Source organism: Wyeomyia smithii, chromosome 1, assembly GCF_029784165.1.
Source record: "Wyeomyia smithii strain HCP4-BCI-WySm-NY-G18 chromosome 1, ASM2978416v1, whole genome shotgun sequence".
Taxonomy (NCBI): Eukaryota; Metazoa; Arthropoda; class Insecta; order Diptera; family Culicidae; genus Wyeomyia; species Wyeomyia smithii.
The window spans coordinates 193,646,665-193,673,857 of NC_073694.1; the positions used below are offsets into that span (position 1 = coordinate 193,646,665).

General features: G+C 38.4%; 1 protein-coding gene across 17 annotated transcripts in view; it reads right to left on the minus strand.

Moving 5' to 3' along the window:
- Window positions 1–26,004, minus strand: part of LOC129718215 (complexin) — a 496,349-nt gene extending 470,345 nt beyond the window's left edge. For 3 of the 17 annotated variants that reach the window (XM_055668743.1, XM_055668752.1, XM_055668739.1), the window contains exon 1: window positions 24,777–24,966. The gene's annotated coding sequence lies outside the window, so the exon portion shown is untranslated. Of the gene's footprint in view, window positions 1–24,365; window positions 24,647–24,776; window positions 24,978–25,577 lie in introns of those variants that run through there. The other 14 variants (XM_055668749.1, XM_055668740.1, XM_055668756.1 and 11 more) reach the window with 11 other exon arrangements.
- Between the last annotated feature and the right edge of the window lie 1,189 nt (window positions 26,005–27,193).

Below are 27,193 nucleotides of genomic sequence, written 5' to 3' on the forward strand. Positions count from 1 at the left end.
AGGTTTTCATATATTAAATATACTAACTTTTTTGTGTTAAGAGATAGAGGAATGGTTTATTCGGCAAATTTTTAGAACATACAAAAATATGAAACTTTGTTGAACAAACAAAATTTCTATCTTCATTGGGAACAGAGTTACAGAGTATTTCATGTAAAAGTTACTTAAAAGTTAGTTTTTTGTATTTAACTTTTGTTAGTTACATTTTACAAGAAAACGTTGTTCTAAAGAAGCATTTGGACATACAAAACACACGTTTTTGTTGAAGGTCACACATCTCCAGGACTTATCCTTACAAAGATATGGTACATTTCAGCATATTTTTTGATATATAAAACGATGATCGTAGAGCAATTCATTTTTAAAATCCTTTGTGTTTTACCAAGCACCTCTGACATTGATATTTCGAACTAAGCTGACTACATTCGGGTGGTTTATTGAAATGATTTCGTATAGTCCGATCGTGAACAATATGCAGTTTTCTGTTACCTTCTAATTTGAGTTATATTTTATCTTCTACTGATTACACTTCTGCTTCTGATGCAACTAAAATATTGCTCGAATTATTGTAGGAGGCTTCAGATGAACTGCAAGTTTTTTAAAGAAACGACATAAACAAAGCACTCTTTAGAACAAGGATGACGGCCATTTTTTCCATCCAGTTTATCTTGGCTTGGCAAAAGGTTGAATTCAAATAAACGTCAGCAAGTAATAACCTATCTTCTGGATCAGTTTGATGGGGCAGCGCCTGAATCGTTACGTGAATTACCAACTTCGCCACACTGATTGTAAATAAAACTCACTCTTCCATAAAGTGTTTTGTCATTTCGCCGCTGCATTGGGTCATGATAAGGTTGCAGCATTTGCCATAGACTACTTGAAAATTGCGGCATCTGTCGTACAACTGGAACACCTATTTTCCAACTGGGCTTACAGACAGAAAGACATCCTAAACCGGCTTTTGAATGAAACATCCAAAAAATTCGTGAATACTTATTTCACGATAAGATCAACCGATCAAGCAGTTGAACGAGATAACGACATTGAAAAGGTGTTTGAAAATTCGGAGTTCACTGAAGATTAAAAGCACGGATTTCAAATATTAAATTTGTTTGAATAATCATCATGATGTACTCAAAAACTAATTATATTGTTTAACTTGAATTGGATTCTTCTTCAACGCAAGAATTCGAGGTTTTTGACAAGTTAATGTTAAATACTTTTTTTTGGTTGGATATTATACGTAGAAAACTCATCGAAAACTACATGTAGTAGACACCGTAAAGAGAAATAAGAAAAATTTAAGAAAAGTATACAAAAGTATTTTTATAAAATAAATTTGAACTAACTTTTAAAAGATCGGAACTGTTTTCTCTGAAAACAACGCAATGTTAACTGCACATTGATAGAAAACTAAAGGTATAACCAAAAAAAAAAAAACAATATCCATCAATAAACATTTATTTGTTTTACAGTTTTTGTGGAAGGACAAAATTATTATCTACAACTTTGCTGAAAACACTACACCGATCAAATAAACCGTAATATTTATAGCGTTACCGAATAACGCTAGTAATATTTTTATCACTAATACACACTAGACGCAGAAGATAATCCTAAAGGTACTTGGTTCGCTACAGTACGCGACAGTTCACATGGCATACCAACTGATAATTCACAATACCCGGTTACGGTACATGGCGACCGTGACAGGACAAAGGCTTAACTAATATTAGGCCTTATGTTATAATAGAACACCACATACAGGTAACATAATAAACTATCCCAAATGTTTGACAAAATGTAATTTAATTACAAAAGTTCTATACAGAACTTGAATTTAAATTACTACCAACAGTAATCAGTAGAAGATAAAATATAACTCAAATCAACTGCATATCGTTCACAATAAACCATACGAAATCATTTCAATAAACCACCCGAATGTAGTCAGCTTAGTTCGAAATATCAATGTCAGAGGTGCTTGGTAACACACAATGGATTCTCAAAATGAATCGCTCTACGATCATCATTTTTCTTAAAAAGGGGGAGATGTGGTGCGTAGTACTTTAGTGCTGCTGATTGAAAACAGAAGTGGCACACTTAAAAAAAACGTTTCCTTATTGATGATCTACGCAAAGCAAGCATATTATTTAAACGTTCTATTTCCGGATGAGTAACGTGGTAATTATTATTATTATTAAAATAAGGTGGAGTCACGTCACAGCTCGTCCAACCATGAGGATTGGTAATGATTCGTCACTGATCGCTGTGTTTGGTGCATTGATTCACTGAACTGAACACGTAAACGAGAAAAGAGTGTATCTTCTGGTTTCAAATGATACAAAATAATAACATTCATAAATTGAGTTGAAAATGTCGAAGAATTTGATCGATATCAATCAAATGTATCAACGTCCCCAAACCCGGCAGGCTTAATGGACATGAAATTTTCAATCTTTTATCACAACGAAAGCACACCGGATTTTCACCGGTTTGCCGCTAGCAGCAAAAAGGAACTTTTTCTTCCTTTCTTCACTTCGTAAGTCCACTCAAAGCCGTACTGTCTCGTCAAGCTGTCAGCTTTTTTGCCACAGCTGGATGAGCACATTATTTTCCCGCCACGTTGTAAGGTTTCCGTCGCCCTGCGGAAAGGTCGCTGCAGAAACGTGAATCGCGGATTTCGAACTGCCAACGGCAAAACCAGTGTCGTAATCTGTGGCTCAGTTTTCCAACCGACGCACGGGGTTGGCAGCAGGGGCGACGACGGAAGAAGATGAAATGTGCAAATGTTAAAACTCTTGTCACCGTCATCGGTCGGAGGAGCATACGCCAGTCTGTTGCAGCGAAGACAATTGCAATTCTGTTCCGATTCCGAAACTCAGCCTTCAATTTTCATAACCGCCCACGGCCAGCCGGAGGGGAGGCAACAAACTGAAAGCATCTATCAGAAATGAAATTTTCCGGATTCTGAATTGTAGTCTTTTGTGCTCGGTTCGGTTCTCGGTTGGATGTGTGCTGCGATAGGAAAGGGTAAAGCTGCCCAGTTTCTCCACATGTGCACCCGGCTGTGCTGTGGTGGATTGTATCCAACAATGGTCCGGAACGTCGAATCCGAAATGGATTTCTGATGGAGTTTTGTCTGCATCGGAATGGTGGCCCGATTGACTGCGGCCTCATGGTTTGAGATGCAATGGAGCCGCTCTTACCCACAGGGGCGACTTTCAGCGTTGGTTATGGAACGTATTACAAGTTTCCATCCATGTGGCATGTGGTGTGATTGACAAAGTCGCAGTTTATCCACAGGCATGAACGTAGGATTTCGTCGTTAGGGAAGTGATAGCCGACACAAATTGATAATTTTGTGGAATTCCCAACAGATACAAATGAGAGATTTCATGCTAATATAGCTTGCCGCGGCATCCTGGCATATTTCCGCGCATATATTTAAGATCGTAGAACAATTCCTGAATAACAGATACTAAAATGTCGTAAATCTGGTGAGAAATTTTTTGAAGTGAAAGTTTTTCATATTGCACCGTTACCCTTCTATCCCGCACTTTGTTTTTCGACCAAAATTATTAAGAATCAATTAGAAAAACACCTTCTACTCTTTTTAGTGTGTTTATTTCCAAAAATGTGCACAAACAAGAAATGCTAAAAACAACGCATTCTACTCAGCACGTGCGTCAAAGTGCCATCCATTCTCTCAAACGGTACGGATCAAACAAACCCGCAATTGCTTTTAGTTCAGGAAAAAAAATAAAGAGTGTTTACCTTTTACTGTCGACCTCGTTTGCATACCGTTTGTCCCACAACAACAGAACTCAACTGAAAACTATCCAACTCGTCATACCGTGAACGATGCTTTCCAGTGATAGCGCACCTCCCCTAGCAATTCCACTGTTAAGTCCAATTACGTAAACAATCGATACGGATCGGATCGGAACGCGCTGTAAACCTTTCGGATAAAAATAGAAAAATGTGGCTACAATAGGCCATGAATAAATTGCATCGTACTCGATACAAGCCGTCAGAAAGTCCCGTTCATTGGTCGGTGGTTCAATTATCGGTTGTTTATCCAATGATCCTCGCCTTAGTCCCCATTCCGCTGCAAATCCGCATTCCCTCCCTGGCAAACAACGACTGGCCACGGAAATGTTATCGTTAGTTCTACAATAACGATGAGAGCATGTCTTGCCATTGTTACAGTGATGGCTTTGTACCTACAGAGTTTGCCTTGCTGTCCGAGTTCCTCCAGTGTACCAAGCCATTCAGATTGGACGAGCGGCAGGACATGTGGCCCGAGCAGCTGGTTCGGAATGGTCCGTTGACTACTTATACTTTTATTGGCACTCTTGTTCCCGGTTCTACTCTGACTCATATCGACCATCAACCGTGGTGGTAAACTGCTGACGGTTCCAGTGACTTTCATAAGCTCGTTATCTATTATTGTTGACATGCTTTCGAATGCAACTGTTGTTTGTCTCTGGATTTCGGCAGGAACGGGGCAGGCGCCCGTCTGCTGTCCCCGGTAGAAGTTAAACTGTTAGAGTGGATTTGATTGTTTTGATTCGGTCATTTACTCTCATACTGTCAGCTAATTTTATGGTATTCTTATGGTTACGTAAGAGTGTTGTGAATGGTAATCTTAGAGGATCTAAAAATTTTGGAAAAATATGCAACTTAAAATTCCGGACTTTGGTGCGGGAAATTAACACTTTAAAATTAGTTTCTCTGACTTGCATTCTGCTTTCCCAGCAGAGTGAGGTCAGTTTTGGTCGAAACCGAATATAAATATTGCATAAGATGTTCCCGTTTTCGACCACATAAATAATAAAAACAGTTCTTTTCAGGGCAAACCCAAATAACGCTGATGAGAGTTCGATAAATGAAAAGAGAAAATCCAAAATCTGAAAAAGCTTATTTGTAAAAAATTTCATTTTATTATGGAAAGTAAAAAGGATTTGCTGAACATTGACGACTGTCCGGTCCACAGAAATCAATAATAAAAAAATATGTTTTTTTTTTTTTTTGAAAACAAGTTATATTTTATTTGAATATATTTTTCCTTAGAAGGACCACCTTATTATTTACAACTGTACCAAAAACACTATGCCAATCAAACAAACCGTTTTGGCTGTAAAAATATGTAAAAATATGTTAAAGACAAAATTATTATCTACAACTTTGAAAACTTTGGAGACTAACTTTTGGGACTTTTGGCTCTAAAAATATTTGTAATCACCCATAACATCTCAACATAGCATTTTCAAACATAACCAATAGTACAAAATGACATCTTTTGCTTATACAAACGTCTATGCAAAGTATTGGCCTAATTAAAAATGGTCCGTTGAATTGGTTGCCCGTTTTCTTGTGGAATCGCACATTACGCACCACATGTCCCGCTTTAAAGCGAAAATGATGATCGTAGAGAAATCGTTTTGAAAATTTCATTTCAACTAAACTTGTACAAAATTCGTCGATTGTTTTTCTGGACTAAACGTTCAATTTTTCTATTCTTTTGTACTACTTTTTGTTCGCGTGTGTTACAGTTTTTTTTTATTCTCGCTTATTTTCCGTCGGTCTAGTTCCGCCACTGTTGTGGCCAATCACCAACGCCCAGGGAGGCGACTCCACACCCAGGACCGTGTGTTACAGTTTTACCCTTGTTATACTAAACAAAGGTTATAAAATCGGTCGAAAAACGCAAAATATATCTAAGGCCCCTCTCCCTCTCTCTTTTTCTTCTTTTCTCCTATCGTTATTTATTTCTCAAGATAAATTAACAATCATCGACAATTTTGCATAATTTTTATACTCTCCGTAGTGTGTCTTAACGGGTGTAAATGAATGAACCTTTGAATGAAGCTTTTCCAATCAATTTGCAATAAATTTCAGAGGAAACTGCAATGCTTACTTAGCTCCTGCTGTCGCTGGTGAAGCTTCCTTCCTCTTCTGCTTTAAAATATATTCAATTGTACGTTGAACCCACATTAGTAAAAATAGGAAACATTTACAGCATTCGAGAGTCAAGCTTTGTACCAAATCTGTTGACTGTAACTTGAATTTAAGTTCTGTGTAGTAACTTCTGTAATTATATATAGGTTCTATTTTTGCAGAGTCTGTCAAACATTTGTGATGAATAAATATGCTACCAAAAACTAACACGTATGGAGGTGTTGTATTATAACAAAAGGCATAATATTGAAGCCTAGAATCCCAATCACCATGTTGCTCGTTAATGAACTGTCGTAAATATTCATTAGGGCATTGTCTTGTCACGGTCGCCATATGCCGTAACCGGGTATTGTGAATTATAAGCTATTATGACCTGCGCCCTGTAGCGTTGTATTTCTGAGGATGAATGCATTTATTTCTTAAAACGAAACTCGATGTCCCGAATTTTGTGCTGACATAGATCAAACTTTGGGATTAACTTCTGCGCCAAGTGTCTATTAGTGACAATAAGATTTCTAGCGTCTAAACGGTTTATTTGATCGGTATAGTGTCTTCGGCAAAGTTGTAGATAGTAGTTTTGTCCTTCTAGCCATGCAATTTGATTTTCGCCATCTTGTGCTGAATCTAAAATCTTCTATTAACTTTCGGAAGCTATTCTGAGCTTTTGATATTTTTCGGATACTCCTCTTTATGTTCTCAGTTTGGCATCATTTTCAATTTTTGCCTTAGAAAACGTTTTTTTGTTATTTTTAGCTCCATTAAATATATTATTTTTTTTTTCTTCTATTATGAATGTATTTTAATCCAGCAAATTCTCTATTTTGGTTTCCACTGACATTTCAAAATGGTTTTTCGTTATTGACCAATTTCAAGCAACAAAGGACAACGATTTTAATAGATCATTTTGGATCTGGTAAAAAATTTGCACAGATGTTGCTAAGAGCTAGAGGTGTCATTTCTTGCTATTGTTTTTTTTTTGGACGTAGAATTACGTCCAATGCCGAAAACATTGAGATTTCGGCCAATCAGACCTGAAAACAAAATCAGGCAAATAGGGTTGCTGATACTTTATCGATATTTAATATTACCGATATTTGCCTTTCACAATATCGATATTTTTGAACGATATTGGCGCATTTGATATTATCGATATTTCGATATTGGGACTCGATATTGCTGTCCGATATTCTCGGTAGCCATCAGGGGAGTGCTGCCGTCGCAATTTTGCCTACCAATCATAAATTCATCATGGCATCAAAATTAAACTTAAAATGCTTACTCTGTCGGAATCTGAAAAAGAAAATGTCTCAACTTCTAACTTACTTGACGAAATTTTCTCGTCGACCAGTGTGGAAAATGCTGTTAGATCTTTCCGGCCTTCTAAATCTGCAGGTGTTGACGGAGTGTTTCCAGCGTTACTTCAAAAAGGTGAGGCAACTCTGATACCGTTACTAACCAAGATTTTGAAGGCCAGTTTAAGATTTAACTACATTCCATCGAAATGGAGGGCAGTACGGGTTATCTTTATACCAAAAACGGAAATAGAGATTGAAATAACCCCAGATCTTTTAGACCCATAAGCTTGTCTTCGATCCTGCTGAAGGAATATCTATATGCAACAAACATGCTTGGATACCCCTAAATTTCAATTTGCATATCAAACAGGTACCTCTACAGTTACAGCCATCCACACGCTGGTAACAAAAATTGAAAAATCTCTTTCAGCAAAAGAAATAGCATCATGCTTTTTCCTGGATATTGAAGGTGCTTTCGATAACACGACCTACTCTTCCATGGCAAAAGCGATGAAGAAAAGGATGTTTCACACGTGCATAGTCAACTGGATTCATACCATGCTTGCACAAAGAATAATCTCTTCGGAGCTGGGGGGAACATCTATAACTGTAAGAGCCACGAAAGGATGCCCTCAAGGTGGAGTACTTTCACCACTCCTGTGGTCCCTAGTTGTGGATGACCTTCTCTGCAGCTTAGAAGATAAAGGTTTTGAAGTTGAAGGCATCGCAGACGACATTGTCATTATGGTAAGAGGAAAGTTTGACAATGTTCTCTCGGAAAGAATGCAACTTGATTTAAACGTAACTTATCTCTGGTGTAAAAAAGAGGGTCTGAACATCAACCCGGCAAAAGTAACAATAGTACCTTTCACTAAAGAGAGGAAACTTAACTTAATGCCTCTTAAGCTTGAGGAGAGTTCTATCCAGTTTAGCGAAAGGGTTAAATTTTTAGGATTAACTCTAGATGCGAAACTTGACTGGAACGCCCATCTCGACATTGCAGTAAGCAAAGCGGTCAGTGCGTTCTGGTTATGTTCAAAAACGGTTGGTAGGAAATGGGGCCTAAGACCAAAAATGGTCAGATGGATCTACACATCCATCATACTACCGAAAATAACATACGCTTCTTTAGTGTGGTGGCCTAAAACAAAAGAGGCTACTGCGAGAACAAAGCTAGCAAAGCTTCAGAGACTGGCGTGTATTGCCATAACTGGAGCAGTGCGCAGCACTCCATCGAAAGCGCTGGATGCAATTCTTCATCTGCTGCCTCTGCATGAATTTGTGCAGTTAGAAGCGGGAAGGAGCGCCTTGCGGCTCAAACGTCTTAAAGAGAGTGGGAGTGCGTTCTCTCACTGCGGAGGCTGTGTCGTATGAACTCTGTCAATTTGTACTGGGTTCCCGGGCACAGCGGCATAGAAGGCAATGAAAAAGCAGACGAACTGGCCAAACAGGGCTCCAACTCGCAATTTGTCGGTCCGGAACTCTTTTGCGGTATCTCAAATTGCACTATAAAAATGGAACTTAAATACTGGGAAGAGCAACGGGTGACAGCTAACTGGAGGGCTGTCAGAGGGTGTCATCAGTCGAAAAGGGTAATTACGCCAAACGGGAAAATTACTAAAAAGCTCCTAGAGCACAACAAGTGGGCTCTTTCTACCTACACAGGACAAATAACTGGGCACTGCCCGAGTAAGTATCATTTAAAGAACATTGGTCGAGTTCAGGATGACACTTGTTGCTTCTGTAATATGGAAAGCGAAACCTCGGAACATCTACTATGCAGCTGCGGTGCTTTATACATGAGCAGAATCAAATTTCTTAGCAAGGGCTGCTTGCAACCGGGTGAGATCTGGTCTGCCAATCCTGGTAAAGTAGTTGGCTTTATTAAGCACATTCTACCTGACTGGGAGCGCGCCGAGGCAACCGGCCATTTACTCGATCAATAGTGGGTGTCTGGTTTTCTACATGGTACGTATAGTAATGGGGATATACTACAATAGTTCTAAATAATGGACGCAGAAGTCTAGTTTCACTACAAAAAAAAGGACGTTTACTCTATTACAGCTATTTTAGGGCAAATCAACTAAAAGGTATAGGTACCAGAATTGTTGGTACTAGAATCAATAAGTTATAGATGAAAAATGGAAGCAGTTCGACAGAGATATGGTTGCCATATCTCCATTTTTATTGACAGCATGCTTAGAGCGAATTTCCAGAAATTTGAGTGTGGAACTTCTCGGGGCAATAACCACCACATTAAACCGATCAAATGCGATGCCTTGGTGTTGCATTGGGATGGCAGAATCGATGAATTTCAGTGAAGAATAGGTGTTACATAAGCGATAACATGAATGTTCAGGTAGGATGCTTCAGTAACTGGCTGGTGATTAGTCAATGGATCAGTGACGATTAGGAGACGCGGCTCATGAAACGTCGGTTTAATCTGATTGGAAAATGCACCTTGCGTAAAGCGATCAGCAATCGGCCCGCTGTCGTAACGGACGAGATGAAATAGCAAACACTTCGCCGGAATATTCAATACTTAGGCATGAAACATGCTGAACGCCAACGCGACCGATCGGGTGAGATTCTTGCCGTAGGTTAATGAACAACTCTACTCACGGCTGTTCAATAACCTTCGGCAAGAATCTCGCCCGATCGCTCACGTTGGCGTTCAGCTTGTTTCAGGCCTAACAGAAAGCCAACCCGATGGCATCACTGACGTTTACGTTCAACATGAGTGAAGCCAGCATTAGCTGGATCACTGGATCAGTTTTACATGTAATTTGACAGCTGATTCATCGAAACACGAAAAAAAGCAGTGTTCATACGTGCATACAGTATCGGTGTTCAGTGGCAGTGTGCTTTTGTATTGTTTTCGGGTGACGAATTTATTGATGAAACAAAAAAAATGCGTTGCATTATTTTAGAATGTACACAACGTTTATTCTTGCCGATTGCGAACGGCGGTGTTTCTTGCAGGCAGCTGACATCGCGCGATGATTTAAGGAATAACATTTCAACGTACGTGTAAATAAGATAGCATATGGGGAGCTCCGCAGCCGCAAGGTTACAGAGTCCGCTTTGTCAAGCGGATGTTCGTGGATTCGAATCTAAGTAGAATCAGGCCATTCGATGTCAAAAAGGACACAAAGTATGAGTTTATTCTCAGGCTCCCCACCACTTACCCTTCCTTTACGCTGAATTCTATAATACCTTTGCGTGACTTCCTCTTAACAAAAAATAAGTCCCTCTTATCAATAAAACTGGCCAGAAGGACGCACGACGAAACTTCTACAGGGAATTATAATTGGCGATATTTGGCAGGAGGAAGGAGGCTCGGTATAGAAGAACAGTAAGCGTGTAAAACGAGGGGAAGTACATTACACACAAGCACTGATCAAAAATAATAATAAGCATGCCACTTCTCAATAGCGGTATTGCTAAAAATAGAAGTGCGGGATACAGCAGACACCCGGGCATATCTCACAATAGATCAACGATTCTGGTCGCAGTGAGGAAGTTCATACAGGAAAAAAAAAAGATAGCATATCAGCGCCACTTTCAAACATTTACAAAGCTAAGCTAAGCTTTTTTTAAAATAACTAAATTGATTCAAGCGCATAACTCTGTGAAACACTGCTGTGTGAACAAACCTTCAAAAACATAAATGAGATTAGCGCCACTGTCTTTCACGGCAGCTTCAGAAAACAAGGCCGATGCTGAAAGCCAAACAAAAAATATACACTAAAGTCGCTTTTTACGCGGAGTTACGTGCCACGTAAAAAAACCGCGTAAATTCCGGAACCCGCGTAAAAAACCGCCGGAATCCGCGTAAAAAACGCGTAAATTTTGGAATCCGCGTAAACTCCGGAATTCGCGAAAAAAAGCCGCGTAAAAAGCGACCTTAGTGCATACAGAAAAATATCGATAAAATATCGATATCGGCGCGCAGTATCGATTTTGATATCGATGCCGCTTTCAATATCGATAAAGCAGATATCGACATTATATTTTTAATATCAACAACCCTAAGGCAAAACTCTCAGTGTCTTCTTCTTCCAGTTTCTTCTCCAGCACAGTTATTAAAGTATGTTAACGATTTGACTTTTTGAACGACTTGTTGTTTGTTGTTGTGCCCACCGGAAGTATAACTGTCAGTAGTCACGTATAAAAGCTCTTCATTGTCCATCCGACGCCGATCGCTGTTGCAAGAGGATGGTTCACTGAAGCAGGGCTGCGGCAAATTGCATTGCAGCAAACGGCGATTACAAATATCTCGCAGTTTTCCATACTGGACGGACCAATGAAGAAAACCGGCGCACCGCACACTGGTGATTGCAGATCATCTTCCACAGCTCCGTCTGTGTGGGATGCACCGTCTCCAGATTAAGCTAAAACCAACCGTCCTTTCAAGGTCAAACACCAGGTTTACAAGTTTTCACTGCCAGTGATAGATTTTCAGTTGACACTGAAAACTATGAATACCAGTATCAACACGAACGATCTGCTCTTACGATGTTTATGAGGTGTAGGATGAAGATGCTTACCTACTTCATCGACTTCATGCAATGGATTGGCTCAGATCAAAGAAGTGAGATTTATCATTTATTTCACTGACGTGATTATTGACTGATTGGTTTGCAGTTACTGTACAAAACGAATAAAAGACAAGCTGTGGCATATCGTCGTTTTCGTTAAAAACAACAAGCGTAACTTATGATTCATAGTTTCGACTAAAAAACAGGTTTAAGAATTAGCGTTGAAACCATTATCCACAATGTTTTCGGCGAGTAGCAGAAAAACTTTAACTGCTTCACAATCAAGTGATTTCGGGGTACTAAAAAGCGCCGTTGGTGTGTCCTTATAAGTTTGTTCTTATAGCACATAAAACCATCAAATATCTTTGATGTAAATAACAGGACGCTAACACGTAGAAATATTACAGTTAATGACGACAGACAGAAACCTATAATTCCCGGAAGAAGGTTAAAATACACTCAGCCAAAACGTAGGACAGTATTCGGGACGTTATGAACGGGACTTCGTCTTTCCCTTTTTTGCCGCGATCAGACCTTATCGTCCTTATGGCTTAGGAATAGATATGAAGCCAAATTTTATGTCCGCTACCTTTCGTACCAGGCTTTGGAGAGACACGTTTAGAGAAGGAGGGGCCACGTAGGCGAAAAAAGAAAAAGATAAAACGAAATATTTATCTGCCGTTTTCAAAAGCTGTACTGACCGTACTCATAAAAAAAATAAGAACAAAAGCTAGAATGAACGTGAATGGCAGAAAAAACTCAACTACTGCACTATAAAATGATTTTGGGGGTCTAATAGGCCTAATTTTTCTTTACTGCAAATTGTCAAAGAACGTGTGGTTCGTAGGACTCTGCAATGAGTGCACCTTCGGTGGTTAATGCATCTGGATTTTCTCTGGTGATGCTTTGCCTTCTTGCAGCATCATGAATTGCAAACAGGATTCCAACCCAAACTTCACAAATTGACAATTCTTTCTGCTTTAATTTCAACAATCAACAATACGAAAACCGTTAACTGTTACTACACAGTTTAATTGTCTGGTAAAGGTAATTAAATTCAAACATTTATGAATTGCTTAACACAATTTCATTTCATTTATCTTTCAACAGAATAGAGAGAAGTCTTTTTTACGCGTTCCCATACAGATTTTGAACGTGTCCTCCGCGTAAAAAGCCTGAGGATACTATGAACTTTGAATCAATTTCTATTTTTACTCTATTTTAGCCCCCAGAAGCGTTGCTCTTTTGAGCCCAATTTGTTATTTTCTACCTTCGGAAACATGTTCTATCCACACCGTTTACGATTATTTCGTTTCTAGAATTATTTGAACAGCTAGATATGGCTTGACGTTTCTATGAGCCTACGTTTAATCAATTTTTAACCTTTTACAGCCATCAAACCGTTTTTTCACCATTCTGATTCAATTTGGGATGATTTTTTGGACTTTTCTGGCATTTTGAAAAAGGTTTTTTTCAACAATTATATTTGAAAATTTGCATGATATAACTATTCAGTATCGTTAGAGAACAGATTGTCCTTTAATATGCAATACAGTCAAAACTGTTTTTGTGCGAGGGACAGGAACCGCACAAAAAAAATCGCATAAAAAATCATTTGAAACTTCACGTGCAGTTACAAAACAATATTTCCACATTTTTGAAAAAAAAAACTTTTTTAATGCGGTGGATAGGGACCGCATGAAAAAATTCTCAGTTAAAAATAACTCGAATTCTGATTCTGATTACCTATGAGAACAATTTCAAAACATCGGATTGATAAAGGTAACTTTTTTAAACATACTAATCATTTCAACCGCTTTCCTTCCTACGTAAAACTGTCTCAAATAGTAATTTTTTGACGCAACATCTATGTAATGCGTTGAAATTCATTCTCAGAATAGGAAAAACTAAATGGCTGAAAATGTTATCGGATGTGGTCCTTTTTCATATACCGCACAAAAAAAAATCACACGAAAACAGTCGCACAAAATAAATAATCGCATAAGAAAAGTCGCACAAAAACAGGTTTGACTGAACTGTTTGTGTCAATTGTGCATATAGTTGATCAGTAATAGGAGTTAAAAGTTCATTTTTTGAGGTGAAAACTGTTTTACTCTCCACCGGGAAGGGGTAAAATCGTGTTACCGTTTACTTTGAGTTCGTTTTGGGATAATTTTCTGCCTTCTCGTTTATTTTGCTGTTAAGGTGAAACGCTATATAGGAGCCAGAAATGGCCGACTTTGAATTTTCAAAGGCACAAGACTTGGAAACGACGTGTGTCGCCACCTGTCCTCATGTTTGCATCACCCCAGCTAACATGAGGGTGTGTTTTCACAGGAAATGCATTAACTTTTTTTTCGAGTCTTGTGCCTTCGAAAATTCGAGGTCGGCCATTTCTGGGTCCTAGTCCGTTTTACCTTAAGAGCATATTTTTTCGCCTTTTCTAATTATTTAAAATGTTAAGCCAGAGTTTGAAAAATCTATATGATGAGATAATGGTTTCATTTGACGTAACGGCCTTATTTCCTAGCGTTCCAGTGAATGAAACCTTAAATCTTTTAGAGGACTGGCTTCTTTTCCAATATTCTAATAATACTTGGAAAAAGAAAGTTGACAGTTTTTTGAAGCTTTCACGCCTTTGCATGAAAGAACTCTGCTTCACATTTCGTTGTAAATTTTACAAACATGCTAAAGGGACACCAATGGGTAATCCGCTGTCCCCTTTTCTATGTGTGCTCTTCATGGCAAATATAGAAAGTACATTGGAGAAGAGGAACCTCTTACCGATTCGATGGTGGAGGTATGTGGATGATATTTTATGTATTTTGAAAGGACGGATCTTGAAACCTTTTTCATATCCCTTATAATATCCATAAAAATATAAACTTCACAAAAAAAAGAACGTAACAACAGACTCCCTTTCTTGGACGTCGTTGTAGTCAGAAAGTCTACGAGCTTGAAATTTGAAATTTATCGGAAACCCACGAATACCAAAACGGGTAATACCTGTTCATTTTACCTACTACAAATAAAAAAAAAACAGGATTTAGGCTTTGCTCTTAACCAGTCCACATAAGCACTGATGATGGCTGTATGTCACAGTTGAAATACGTATTTGTACGGACTAAATTCAATATTTACTTCTCAAATTTTCAGTAGAGTCTAACGGAAACTTATAATTCATTCTTCTGATTTCTTGTTAAGCCGGAGCTCAACTTTGAATTAATTTTATGTTTGGTTCCAGGGATGTTTTTTTTTGTTATTTTGACTACAATTTGATTTGTTTTTTTGTCTTATGATACTTTTTTGTTACTAATCTGATTAAAATTTTGGAATTTTTCTTGCCTATTCTAATCGTGATTTTTACTGTCTCACGCGTAGTCGGAAACATTTTATTTTTAACTTATTTTTGTGTTTTAGAAACCTCATGTGTTATTGAGAGCACGATTTAAAATAATTTTTTCACCATTTCAATTTAATTTTTGAGCCTTTACTAACCTTCGACTCCCCTTTTTCAGTATTTTTAACTTAGTTTGGGGTAAGTTTTGCTTTAATTCTGAATTATTTTACGTTCTAATTTTGTCCAGTTTACAGGAACATTTTCTTTTTATTCTGAGCTCAACTTCGGATCCTTTTCGGTTTGAATGTAGATGCCTTCTGTCCCTATTTTAAGCTCAAATGGACTCAGTTCGAGATTATTTTCTATCATGCATGTTTCGGACCCCAAAATGTGTGTTTACGGATTTATGTGTGAGCCGTTTGTACATTTTCAATTCTTTTTTGGCCTAGAGAGACATGTTTTTGATTGTTGAGCTTAGTTTGGAATCCTTTTTTGGCTTTCTGTCGTCCTTAAAGCTTGCTTCAATTCAAAACCGGAAATATTGCCAGTTCTAGATGTTGGATTTGAAATGTTTTGACAGTCATTTGTTCGGAAACTAATCGCTTTTTAGTGCTGAAAGTTTCATCTCGATATGTGAAGTTTAAAGAAAATTGTGCTAAATGGAAGACGAAAGAAGAAAAATAATTTTGCAGACTCACGTCAAAAACCCGACGTGTTCCACTCGGAATGATGTCTCCGTTAAGTTCAGTTTTTATTTGTTGATAAATTTGTACGGAAACTAATATTCTGATAAGGAATTTGCAGCTGTGGACGGTTTTTATCACGAACAAGACGATGGACTCAGCGGTATATAGGCAAGAGTGCCTCAAACAGCGAGTTCTACCGTTTTTAATGGCATACAGAATATCTGGTATGTTTTGGCCGGATTTGGCAAGCTGCCAGTATAGCCAAGAGGTAGATCAATTGTCCCCAATCCCGCTCAATCGAAAAGTACTAGCAACAGTGGAGCAAGGCTTTCAAAAACCTTATTTCCCTATTCTCAGCGCTATTTGGTATCATTTTCGACCAGGTATTCAACGGTTTTTTGTTATCCGGAGCTTAATTTGGGATACTTTTTAGGTTTTTCTGGCATTAAAAGCTTTTTTTGGTATCATTTTTGGTATATGAAGGGTTTTCTAGTATTGTGCGTGCAATTAGAGAATATTCATTTGTTCATATTGAGAAACGGTATCAATTTCGCTATGCTAAGTTCAATTTGGGCCCATTTATTTTCGGCCTGAATTGGACTTAAAAAGCGTTTGCGTAAATTGGAATCACTTTTTTCCGGCCTTTCGTAACAGTTTTTTCTACTCTAAGCTCAATTTATGATTTTGTGTTTTGACCTTTCATAGTGTTTCTCTTTTTTAACCTTTTCTCGCCTTGCAAAGCTATTTTCCGCTATTCTTGGCTCAATTTGGAATTACTTCCTCTAGGATTTTCGAGCCTTTAGTGGCACTTTTTCCTAGCATAGGTCTATTTTGCTGTTTTAAAAGCCTTTTTCGCCCCTCACTTAACATGGAATTATTTCCTTTATTGGATTTCTCTCACTAGAGGATTTTTTTTTATTCTTGTCCGGTTTTGTTTTCAAGAACCGTCTCTTCGGTGTTTAGAATGGATTTCGCGCTAATCTGAGCTCGCTTCGGAATCAGTTTCTTCTATAGATTTTTAGGACTGTTAGCAAAAGGTAAAATTGGTTGTATTTCCATAACGTTAATGTTCAGAAGTGCTGGATTTAGATTTTTTAATTCTGAAGACTAACTTACTTATTTGGTTAATCTCAAGTGTTACCAGAAAAAATATTTTTGGAATTTAATTTACTTTAATTTTACTTTTCGGAAATACTCCATCTAAATGTGATTATTCTCTGTCTAGAGCAAACACTGCATATATTCATTTGTGCTAGGAATTGACAAAAGTTAAGATGTTTTTTTTTTTGTGTGATCAATATTTTCAGCCTTTGAGCATTTAATGTAAACTAATTGAAAGTATGGACCGCTCCACAATAATAACGCTTTTGCAGTTAAGGTTAAATGTAAATGAAATAGACAATTCCAACAACCCTTGTTAGGCTAGTTTAACGCATATCTTCAATGCGCTGCGGCCCTTTCGCTTCACTTAAGGTACCTACTGTGAAGGTCATCCAGCGAGGTGTGAAAATTACCTGCACCGTATGATTTCGACCATCACCGACAGTATTTTGAATAGACCCGCAATTAACCTATCATTCATTGGAGGCTGAGCACTTGACCCCTGCTCGTCGTTTTCACGGTCACTTATCAAACGAAGACGCTTATTAGTCATTTGAGTAGTTGCTTTATTCTCGTTAGCTGTTACATCTACTCGATTGTATTCAAGATGATGCCGAGTTTTGCTGCAGCCGAAACAGTCAAGCTTCCATTGCTTGAAAGGTATCTATTGATGCAATCGTCACGTATTTTGAATACGTCGAATCAACCCAGTTTAGACAGCTTACCCCAATAAGGAGATCCTTGTCTCGAGCATTCGTCAACTTACGCAACTGGTGACTGACTCGCGAAACTGCAGATTCATGCAAATTCAAAATACAGAAATAAGAGTGAAATTAGGTTATAATGTCATCACGACAAAATTATGCAAAACGGTCGAATAAAAGAAGAAAAGTTATTTTTGGGTGAAGACAGTTTGTCGTGCAAACAACATTTGATGTCACCACAGACGTGAAATCATATTTCAAACGGAGTTCATTAGATAATGTAGTATAGCCACGAGATTGATGACTTTGTTATCTTTCAACACTTTCTCATTAAGAGAAAAAAAATCTGCATCCATTATCCTGCGGTTATATAGCACGATTATGCAGTTTATCGTAGCACAAGCAAACAATGTTTCCTATCTGTAGTGAAACATAAAAAAGCCCCATATTCTCAAGCTGTGCAGAATGGGTCTAGATTCTTTGTGCTTCACTCGTCCGCCTCTTCCGGGAAGAAAGCTCTCGGTTGAGTGTTGTAAACCAAAAAACGCTCAATGTTTATTCATTCCATAATCCTCCGGCAAATGGCCGGCTCATTTCTCCGCCGGTTATGGCTGGGATCCTTAAAGCCGATTTTTTGGAACTCGCTCAAGCAAGCTCGCTAAATTGAAACACTGCCCTTTTTTAGGAACGGCAGTTTGATGAACCGTAAAAGACGGCGGCGGTGGTTTCTCCTTGGATTCTTCGCATTAATTATTTATTACCTGGCGACCATTACGCTAGAGCTAGTGGGTACGGATGACGAGGTGAACGTCAAATCTGATACTCAGAGGAGGCAGGGAATGGAAGAATTGGTTTTTCCCAACCACGCACGGGCAGTATTCGGACAGAAGCACGGTACGGAAGCGCCGCTGGTCAGTTGTCTTTCGACACCGTGGATAGCGGGACGGTATGTAAGCCCTCCGCAGGTGGGTGCGAAGGAGAGAAACAGAGGTCTACAGGTTACGACTGTTTGCCAACTGGTCGGGTTGTCGATGAGCTTGAATGCAAATCAGGAATAAAACATTATATCAACCGCTCGAGGAAGAACGGTTCACGGAAAGTATCTATTATTTATTTTAGGGACTTGGCTCCGTTCCTACATGGCAGCAGTTGTATGGCAGACGAAGAACAATTGATATCGGAAATTTTGTTAACTTTATCATTCTACTGCAATGAAACTACTGCAATGATAAGGAAGACCTAAGCCTTTTCACCATAACCCTGGAATGCATAAATCGATCGAAATACAAAGAGGATGGTTACAAATGTATTGGAAAAAATGCCGTTTTCGTCTCAGCTATTTTTTTTATTGGAATGATTTAATTCTAATAGTTCAGTCGTCTCTAGTAATCAACAAACACCTTAATGAGAGTGATAAATTTCAATTGCCTAATTAAAACCGAGCAATTCACAATGGAGTGAGTTCAATTTTAAACGCTATTTCCTCTTCAATCATGAATCACAAATAATCGAGCTGCACTGTGCCCGATTAATTAATCACCATACTTGAGAGTCTCATTCACGCGGATTAGTAAACAAGTTGAAAGCAAAAACAACAATAGCGCTCATAACGAACGAGATGAGATAGCGAAACACGATTCGCAAAAAACAATTACCCACAATCGCCCCTCCAGAGTGCGGCTGATCGCGCTTGGTCATTACTTGAATCGTCACCCATTTGTACGCGGTGATGGTTAAGAGGTGAGTAAATTAATGGTGAACATTTGAAGAAGAAGAAAATAACACAAATGACGTCTTTTTCGAGCGACAGAGAAAGAAAGAAAACAACGCGAAGCTTTTTTTTAGCAAAAGCTTCCAATTGGGTGGTCACCTGGTTTAGCGATGAGTCCAGTGAGTGCCGTCAGCTGTTCAAGCAAGCAATTGACGCGTGCGGCGTGAGTTCAGTTTCCCCGTCGAACACACTCATGCGCCAACGACTTAAGCGTGTGTCTAAAGGTGTGCGTATTGTTGATCAGCAGTGTTGCGGAGATGTTTATTTGTTCGCTTTCGACATAAATTGTTTGTATTTCAAATGAGGTTAGGTTTTGTGTTGAAATCTTCAAAATTAATTCGAATTTATTTTTTTGTGTTGCAAGCAGTTTGATAATAACATAGCTTTTCTTAGTTCCAAACCTAGGCGTTGATTAATTTAGAAAATTTGCTCACTTTATTAAAAGTTAACTTTCCGATTTGCGATTCTTAGGACTTAGGACTTTTTTCATTAAAATAGTGGCCAAAAAGTGAATAACATAGGGCTTAAAAATTTTTTTATTCTACCTTAAATAAATCATATTACTTTTGAAATAGGTATTTAGAACATAGGATGTGAAATGATTGGTTCTCGTAGAAATAAATCGAAGTAAAATCTCTACCGCTAATTCACATTTAAAAATGGTGGTAATTTTGTACGGATTATGAAATGCTTACAACTAATTTATTGTTAGCTTATAAATGTTTACTGGTTCAGTATCCTACAAATTGAGGTTTGCTCCGAGGATGCTGAATATAGGGCCCTACTACTGAAATCGAATCGACTCGACTCGCCCATGTATTTCAAATGAGTCGAGTTGCCTTCGTAAAACGATCCCAAACATCGAATTTTTTAGACCTTTTCAACCAGAAAAAACAGGATAGTATAGTGGATTCAAGCCAAGGAAATCAAATTAGTTACGTAATTTTAGGCACAACACTGATTAAAGACGCAGAGCTTTCAGAATAGGCCGTTTCCAGCCATTTCGTTCTATTAACGCTGCACTCGAAAACATTAGGTGGCATGAAACTTTCATGATGGAAAAGTTAACGGTAAAGCCTAACGAAGCGAACTGTTTGAATATTTGGCAAATGAGAAGCACTCTGCCCAATGTATTCTTCATACAGAGATAGTTTTATTTTGCTCATTCAAAGTTAAAATAGTGACTTTAGTGGCCATTTTGCTGTAAAAAAATGACTCTACTGACTTTTTGACGTGAATAGTGACTTTTTAGTGAATAGGCTCAAAATAGTGACAAAATCACTGAATAGTGACTCGCTACTAACCCTGAATACATTGTTTCAAATTTCCTTTTTCGAATACACTAAGGTCGCTTTTTACGCGGCTTTTTTAAGGCGGATTCCGAAATTTACGCGATATTTTTTTACGCGGATTCCGGTTTCTCTTCACTCGGATTGCAAAATTTACGCGGTTTTTTATTACTTGTATTTCGGAATTTACGCGGTTTTTTTTTGCGCAGCACGTATTCCCCGCGTAAAAAGCGACTTTAGTGTATTTCCAATCGGAAATTTGCTGGATTTGGAACTAAAAATTTCCCTATCTTTTTAAAGCTCGAAAGTGTCATGTCGTTTGTAAAAATTCATATTTTTAACAGATATACAAGGTGTTAGGTAGCTCACTTTAAATCCTTCAAGGGGTGATAGAGGAACCTATTTGATGAAAAAAATCCTTCTACGCATATGATCAGAAATCAACTACTGCAGAGTTATTCACTTTTTCAGTTTTCGGTTATGTTTGCCTTCAACGAGGTCTGTCACCAGAACTATGATAGCTAGCTTATCACAAGAACTATTACGAGAATGGTATACGTCAATAACACAATGCTGCTCAGTTCTTTCAAATTCCTTCAGTGTAACTTTTGGAGTATAAAACAAAAAATATTGAGTAGTCTCATTTCATGACATGTTACAGGTGCTGCTTGGGATGACCTTGCGGGTTTTTATAGTCATTGCAAATAAAATTCGAATCAAGCATGAAATAAATAAGCTGAAATAAGCTCAAAAGGTAAATCGTTTAAACTAATTGGTATCGAAAGAACTTACTTGTATTTGAATTTGTGAAGCATCGCTTGTAGTAAATTGGTTTTTAGATGCTTCACGTACAGTTTTGACCAATTACACAATTTCAATTAGTTCAAGTTTCTGCGCATAACGAGTTGGAAATGTTCAAATGTACAGCTGTATATTATGTGGTTTCATTTTTGTAAGAACCGAAGAGTTAAAAATCTCCGTTAGATAGGTAGTTAGTTAAATCTTCTTCATCATTAATACCTACTAACTACTAATTTTCAGAAAATTCGTTCTGAATAATAAACTTCGAATTGTCGACCTTCATGTTTTTCATTGCCATGATTGTACGTTAGGGTGTCCCAAAATAACGTTTCGCCAGATAGTTTGGGGGCTCAACCAGAAAATGATTCATTATGGTGCAACAAAAAAACTTTTGTATGGCGACAACTCCGGACAGTGTTTAGTCGACGTTCGGAGTCTAACTTCATATACCGAAATAATCACAAATCTTTGACAACTAAATTCTCTCATTACTGGAATGCCAAAGTTTAGGCCTAATATATATGGGTAACAGTAACAGTAACATATGGGATAGGAGGGGGGGGGGGTGGAACAGTTACGTAACTGTGATTATCCTTCAAAAACGGGAATTTTTTGGGGTTTAGCGCTACGTAATTTTAGGGGGGGGGGGGTGCTTACTCGTTCTCATCGTTACATAGGGGGGAAAAAGGCTGAAATCAGGATTTTTAGCATTATTTAATTTGTGTACGACGCCCAATAAATATTTGAATTGGCGATATCCAATGTTTTCAAAGCTTCATTTTTGTTTCTAGGCGAACAAACTTTGTATAATTGAGAAGGTAAAACTCAATATTCTGAGAGTTATAGTAAAATTTCCGTACAATCAAAATAAGAATGTCCATTGACAAAGTGCAGTCTAAACTTTAGGTTGTGTACTAGTATACGGATGAAAGTTAGATAAAAAACCAGAGTAACGCTATAACAGTGTTTTAGCCAGCAATCATATCAAAACTGCCAGGGACATCCAAGTGACGTTCATTCATCTTATTAGCTTTAAGCTGAGACTCAGTACAACGTTAATAAGATAAATGTGTTATACAGTGCCAACAGAAATGAACTTTGGATGATAGATGAGTGTTCCAACAGCCTTTCGGGTGACACTTGTGAGGTCCAGTACGAACTAAGCGATTGAACACGTTTGCTCCAAGAGCGTACGGTTGGATCTCTAGGCAATTCTTGATTCGATGAAAACATACGTTTTATCCGCTTTTTGGTAGGTGTAAGAAAAAATTCTGTGAATCACGTCATTTTTTATTGTTGTTAAAAAGCATTCATATTTTCTCGAGAGCCGTCTAAACATTCTATTATGTAAAACTAACGAAACGAGTACTGTAGAGAACGTTTGTTATTGTAAATCATGCTAAAATTCATTGTTAAGTATGAAAACTTTTGTATAGTAGAAATGAACTCATCAATCGACGATATTATAGAATTTTTTCAAAAACTTTCTAATTTAAGTTATGCTGATTCGATTGACTGTATTTATGCGTTATGAAGTATATTTAAACTTCCAATAGATTTGCAAACAAACTATAACTTCCTTATCAAGCAGGAAGTTCTTCTTGTTAGTAACTATGGTAGTGATAACGATCCAGAGACTTCGAATAGTGCTATAAATTTACTCTGATTTGTGTTTAAAATTGAATATTTCTGACTAATTTTACTTGAAAAGATGTAAAAATTGTTCTTTAGAATAATACTTTGTTTCTGTCTTTTCCAAAAGTCCTAATCTTTTTCTCAATTACGAGCTATATTTTCAAGTCAAATAAATCACGAATACTAGAATGTTTGAAAAAACACTTTTTTCGTTTTGAAACGCAACACTTGTTAAAATAATTTTATATGCTTATTGTGATGATTTTCCAAGGATTTAGCTTTTAAAATTATTATTTTAACTGAAACAGTTCGCTCGAATAATTTTCAAGTAAACTTGACTTTGAAACTTTTGCCTCGAGTTTTTTTTCATGAATGATACCATGGAAAGGACTGCATTACAATTTGACTTCTGCATTAGTTTAAATTATTGATTAAAAGTTCTGTTTTGTACATCTAAGTGAAATTTATTTTAAGTTCATTTTCGTAGGAAAATAGAAATAAAACAATCCCGATGAAAAACAACATTAACAATTCAAGTTTATAAGAAGGCCATCATCCGGTAGCAAACATCCGAAACAACTATTTCCACACTGTCCACGTGAAACAAAGCAATAGTGAGAGCAATAAAATGATTTGTATTTGTCACAACACGATCGTTTCATCAATCAGTGTCAACAACCAGTAAGTACCGCGAGCTTCCACTCCATATTACGAACAACTCAATGACTGTTTGTGATTGATTTCGTCCAGAACAAACGAAGGATCGCCTATATGGTGAACATCAATCAAGTACCACAGTGTCCCTCCAACTTTCTAATGCTGGGCAAGTAAATAAATCTTTTTCCATTGTTCATCCTAGCTCTGGCAGCACTGTCCCATCGTTATTTACGCGTCGCTCACAAGGTGTGAGCAATCACATACAAAAATCCGTGGCAAGAAGCATCAACAATTCGCTAGGCGTGAGTAAAGCATGTTTCGTGGGGAAAAAGGAATGACAAGACTGTTTTTTTTCCTGCTTGTAAATGCACTAATTTAATTTAGGCTGTGCCCTTTCAGGTCACGTTAGTGTCTAGCTCAGCCAACTGCAGCATGCAGCCTCGAGTGGATCGATATTCGCTGATCATATCGGCAAGTGTTTTTCGTGTTCAGGTTCAGGGTAGTGTGTCAGAATTTTTGGCTGTCATGTGTCTGGGTGTATGTCGAATGCTTGTGTCTAATTTGCATTTAATGGGACATACCGTTTGCGATGAAGTATTTTCCGTCGGAATCCAGGCAGAGGAAGATGCGGAACCGTTTGCAGTTCGAAACGGTTTGCAGCGGCAGTGTACACACCGATCTGGTTTCGAGCCTCGTTTTTTTTTGTCTTACTACGAAAAACACCGCAACGCACTCGACACTCTCAACACACACAGCACAGAAACTCAGACCGAACTGTCCAATCGGTTAGCTATGTTGACGATTGTTCACAGGGGGGTTCCCCTGCGCCCACTCCCCCCCAGTAACCTTTCGAACAACACAACCATTAAAAACACTACCATGAAAAATACTTTTAGTTTGGGTCCGAAGTCGTTTATCGATGATAGTACACACAATAGTGCCGAGAGCGAGCGAGCGAGAGCGGGAGAGCCTGAGGAAGTTCTGTTCCTTACTTCGGAGCCTCCGCTAGCGGGTAGAGTAGAGGTGGACTCCGAAGGGCGATACGGGTTAACACGATGTAACTCCACTAGCCGTAAGCACGCACGCACGGTTTCGGGTACGCACGCAGTAATGCTCCTCCTCAGTAGTCGTGCAATTCGGAACTGGTTCCTGTCACCCTACGGGAGCGAACACTACTGCCGGATCACGGCACGAGTCGGGCAATGTTTTCAGCGGACGAACGATCACACTTCGGCACTCAGTCGCGTTCCGGCCACTGTATTAGTGCGCGAGAGAGAATTTGTGGCTGTATTTTAGCGAACACAAGTGCAGCCCCTGCTGCCACGTGATGCGATTGTATTCGTTTTAATTCCGAAAGCTCACCACGAAGTTACACCACGAGAAAAAAAGTACACAATTTCAGTAGAATTGTTTCGAACTGAATTTTAAGCCAGTTTTTCAACAGTCAACTTTGCGAGAAACATATTTTCCAGCAGCATTGCTGATTGTTCCCTACAAAACAGTGTTTAGTATCTACAACTCCATCTGTCAAAATTCTACTGCCGAAACGATGACGTAACCAAACGCATGCGCACACCGCGATCTGTTTACTCGTTCTCAGTTGTTTTTCGCTCTCGTTGGTGGTGGTGTTATCGGATTTACACACGGAGAAAATTTGCCCCACAGTGGCCGAACCGTCTGCTATTATCTAACAGCCGCTCCGACAAATTTAGCAGACTAACCCCTCCCAGCCGCAACACCGCACGTCACGTCCAATAAAAATCAATACCAATTAAATCAAAATTTACACCCACCGTAAACACGCAAAACAGCAGTGAGCACACACCATAAACGATATTTAGACCACAGCTGAAAGCTCTAGGATTAGAGCTAACAGAACAAACAACTAACTGTTCCACTGGAGACCGAAACGGATGGATAGGGCTTCCGCCGAGCCCACAGGGAAAAACAAGTTCGCAACACCGTACCGCGAGAACTTCGGCCAGAGAATCACAACTCAGAACACATGCAAAACACACTCAGCATCCGCCTTCGCACGGTAGCCGGAAGAAAGTTTTAACGGAAAAACCGAGAAAAATATAGAAACACACAGCACTCTTGCACCATTGAAACAACAGAACGGAAAACGACCCGTGTTTAATGCACACAAAAACTTTTGTTTCGTTCTTGTTTTTGGGGGGATTGACGTCTATCGAGCTGAGACAGTGGACCGTACGTACAGTGGGGTTGCTGTGTGGTGTCGCGAGCTTTTGCAGAAGGGCTTGCAGGAAGGTTTACACCAACACCGCTGCATCGGCTGCATGAGAGTGACAACATGAGGAAAATCCCTTCTCGACTGGAAAACTCGTCACTTTATCGCGGGTGGGAGGAAAAGAGAAGAAAACTAACCACTGGAAAGTGGCTAAAGCTTTCGCTACTTCCCCTTAGGACGAAAGCCATACACATTGTTGACATCGAAACGCATACCATTAAACTTCGTGCAGTTGAATCGATCCTGCTGGCTCTGTTTTCCGTCTGCCTTTGAACGTGAAAATGTTTTTCTAAAGTAAACTCAACCGATTTAGAGAAGGTAAATGTTATACCTCGTGACTCGTCGGTCGAAAAGCATCGTGGCTGGGCTCTGCATATAGGCCTTGCCGACATTGTCAAATGACCACGGTGAGGAATGTCAAGCAGCACTAAACAGAACGCGCGAACCCATCTAGATAAGAGGCACCTTCACTCTTCCGGTTAGCGGAGCAAAAGCACACGCGATGACGGCGGCTGGATTCAAATTCGACGTTGCGTTGGTGGATATTTTATAGTTTGATATGACACGTTTTGTGAAAAGCGGGATGAGGAGTCGATCAAAAATTTGAAATCAATTTAAAAGTTAGAAAGAGCCAAAAATAAATCAAATATCGGAGGTAAAAAATAAACCATGCCAAACCAAACCAAACTGATTTGAGTAGAGAGTGATGGTTGAAAAGTAACATGTTCTTTTGAAAGGTGTAACATTGAAGTTACACAGCTTCAATTTTCTAGTATAACACTGGAAAACACAGGTTGTGTCTTAGAGCTGAAATTAAAAAAGGAAAGATTGTAGCCCTAAAAAATTGAAAATATCTGAAAGAACAATAATTGTGCTTTATTTCAAAAAAAATTTGAAGATATACCATTTTTAGAACTGCATAAAAATGATTTCAAAATGTTCACTTTTCATCAATTTTTCGATAGAATTATATATGAAAAACCAATTATTATTTATTATTATAAACAGTAATACGATTAGAAGGAAAGTCATTAATTCTACACAAAAAATAAATCAAAGTCAAGGTATTAAAAAATTCATTATAATTATAGACATAATATTTGTAATTGCTAGATGAATAACCATTGTCAATTCGGCTATTGAAGCAACTTACGTCGG